The sequence below is a fragment of the Lagenorhynchus albirostris genome, chromosome 1 (genome assembly GCF_949774975.1).
Source record: "Lagenorhynchus albirostris chromosome 1, mLagAlb1.1, whole genome shotgun sequence".
Classification (NCBI taxonomy): Eukaryota; Metazoa; Chordata; class Mammalia; order Artiodactyla; family Delphinidae; genus Lagenorhynchus; species Lagenorhynchus albirostris.
This window is the reverse complement of record NC_083095.1, coordinates 79948918-79952247: the sequence shown is the minus strand read 5'-3', so window position 1 is coordinate 79952247 and position 3330 is coordinate 79948918. Positions and strand designations below refer to the sequence as shown.

The window sequence follows — 3330 nt, the reverse complement described above, 5'->3', positions numbered from 1 at the left end:
TAGATCTTAAAAGTACTTATCACAAGAAAAGTAGATTTTGTAAATCTGTGGTGACGGATGTTAACTAGACTTATCATGGTGATCAGTTGGCAATACATACAAATATCATATTATAGTGTATATATATTATATGTCAATTATATCTTGACTTTTTAAAAAAAGACTTGAAATATTTGTTAATGCTTTGGAGTGGTATTTTGTTTGGTTATAACACAATGCTGAGATGGATCTTAAGTTGGAAACATAAAACTCCAATTTTATTCAGATTTTAGGGGCAGAGTTCTGGGGAGAGGTGGGCTAGAATAAGGCAAATGAAAAAGCATGTCTCACTTCAGTGTCTCAAACAAACAAACAGAGCACCGGGAAGCCTCATTGTGGTCCTGATGTCAAAGTGTATACCATAAGTTAGAAGGCATTTTTCCATCTCCCCAGGATATCTCCTATGGAAACAGCCCAGGCCATCATGGTAGCTGCTTAGGAATTTGGGATTCAAACAATCAATGTGAGGACAACAGGAGACAAGACAGAAGTGTCAACTGCTATCAAATGTCCCCAAAAATGCACACCAAGCCTATCATGGGAACAAGAGAAGGCATGGCAGTGAGGCTCCATGTACAGGATAAAAGGGAAAACATGGTCATTTGCAAACACATGGGAGTCACCCATGAAATCCATCCTACTGGGCTTCGGCTGCCATTGCAAAATTCCACAGACTGGGTGGCTTAAACAGAAATTCATTTTTTCACAATTCTGGAGGCTCGAAGTCCAAGATCAAGCTTTAGTGAGTTTTGATTCCTCCTGACACCTCTTTCCTTGGCTTGTAGATGGCCAACTTATCTGTGTCATCACATGGTCTATGTTCTGTGTGTGCACATCTCTGATGTCTCTCTTCTTATAAGGACACCAGTCATATCAGATTAGGGTCCCACCCTTATGACATCATTTTATTTTTTTTGCGGTACGCGGGCCTCTCACTGCTGTGGCTTCTCCCGTTGCGGAGCACAGGCTCCGGATGCGCAGGCTCAGCGGCCATGGCTCACGGGCCCAGCTGCTCTGTGGCATGTGGGATCTTCCCGGACAGGGGCACGAACCCGTGTCCCCTGCATCGGCAGGCGGACTCCCAACCACTGTGCCACCAGGGAAGCCCTATGACATCATTTAAGCTTAATTACCTCCTTAAAGATCTTATCTCCAAATAGTCACACTGGGGGTTAGGATATCAACTTAGGAATTTTGAGGGGACACAATTTAGTCCATAACACCGTTCCACACCTATTCTATAAAAACCATCTTATTCATACCCCTTCATCCAGGGTCTGCAGGAGGTTGGAATTCTACTGGGTAAGCCAAGTTAACTGTATTGTTATTTTTTATCATATTATACTTTCTCTCTAATAGCTCGTTCTGAAGCTGCTTTCATGGTTAATTTGAATATTTGAAAATGATTAAGTAAGCTACTAGCTCTTTTCAACATTTTTAGAAAAGAAGCAACACCATGCAGAATCTTACTACTAAAGCCAGATAGAACTGTCATTTTTGCACCTAGCCCACGTTCAAAGAACTAGTTTGAATAAATTCACCATTTTTAGAACCACAATTATGTAAATGATCATCTCATTATATATATATATGAATATCTATATATGAATGAATAAATATTTCTTTCTTACAATGCAACCTACATGTAGTTATGCTCATGGGGGGGAAACAAAGAATTTTAGGTTCAAGCAAAATGCTGATCTCCAAAGTAGTAGTTGGCATTTTTAGGTAGTTTTAGATGAAAGTCTCAGTGTGAGTTCTTTGTCTGTCATGCCTTCCAGATGAGGGAAGATGTAATAGGCTGTTTGATAGTCTCAAGCCCAATCTTTATGCCTCTACCCTCTCTCAGGATGTAGTCAGGCAGTTGCTGGTTTTGTTACATCGTTAATTTAGCACCCTACACAATTTTAACTCGTTTTGTTAACATCATTTAATTTTCTCTTAGGGTTCAGCACCACAAATATTTCAGAAACAAAATAAACTGGGTCACTGTGGTTGCTCAAATCAGTAGGACACCATTCACATGGCCCGAATGCATCTTAGCCGCTGGAGTTGACCATGGCACACCATGGGTTTTTTTTTTCTTTGTGTTTTCATTTTAAATAGTTTTATCACAAGATACTAATATTCAGGACACTTTGGAGCAACTTTATACTTCTAATCAGAGTTTCGGTAACTGGTTTTAAAGTGTTACTTAAGTATTTTTCTCATCGTTACTTTCAAGCAAAAGTACTACTCAGTGATTAAGAGATGTTACTTTGATTAAAGTTTATCCTTAATAACCTAAGACATCAATCCATGGATACCTTCTATGGTAGTTTTACAGTATTCTCAAGTAGCTTTGGCAAGTTTGTCTTCTGACTTTTGGTCATGTGTTTCTACACGGAACATGAAACTCCTTCATCTCACGGGGGCTTTTGACTGCTCTAAAACAAATCAGACAAATCAAACAGCTGACCAGCTGACCAATCCAGTCTGCATTAATCAGCAAGCTAGAGGAACACAGAATATTTACCCAGTATCTACTCCATGAAAGCTCAAGTGATTTGTGATCCACAGGATTTGAAATATGAGACTTCTAAGACATGTTGCTTGCAGTGTACACCAAAGCCTTCTATTTTATTAAGTGGGGTCTGGTACTCAGAAGGTCCTTCTCAAGAGGTTTGTAACTCCTTGGGTATGTCCTAAAGGTTCCAAGATTCATTTTGCCTGCAGATACTGTTCTTGTTGGGCATAAACAAGCCCGGGTATAAACCTCCTGAGAATTAATGGGACCATCCAGTATAGACATACCCAAACTTCCTCTCTAGGAAGTGCTCCAAACCTAATGTACATTGTACACAGAACCTAAGATCATTTTCTACCCTCTGATGTTCTCTGTATCTCCCAAGCTGAACAATGTTGGTGATAGCATCTAGAGAAGTGAGTTTTGACATCATTATGTCTAATTCTCTGTGATTTGGAATTCTTTATTAGCATTTTTACAGAGGATGTATTGACCTAAGCCCACTTAATTATCTAAGGCCTCAGCCTATCGGTAATAAATAAGATTAATATAGTATTTAAGGTAAGTGGCACTGGGCAAACTCTCCATTGATTGTGGAGTGTGTTAAGGTTTTGTCTTTCATGTCCACATAAGAAAAAAGGAAAGCTTAAGGGAAAGGACTCATTAAAAGTCCGTTGTCTAAAAACCTCGGGAAGTTTGACATCGTATTCTTCCTGACCTCTGAGTGATCACTACTACAGCCAGGACTAATGTTTTTAACATCACACCTTGAACATGGCCCAATA

At 39.5% G+C, this 3330-nt stretch overlaps 1 pseudogene; it reads right to left on the bottom strand.

The window, feature by feature from the left end:
• Nucleotides 1-2271: 2271 nt before the first annotated feature.
• LOC132503828 (COP9 signalosome complex subunit 5-like) lies at nt 2272-2830 on the bottom strand (annotated as a pseudogene).
• Nucleotides 2831-3330: the final 500 nt, after the last annotated feature.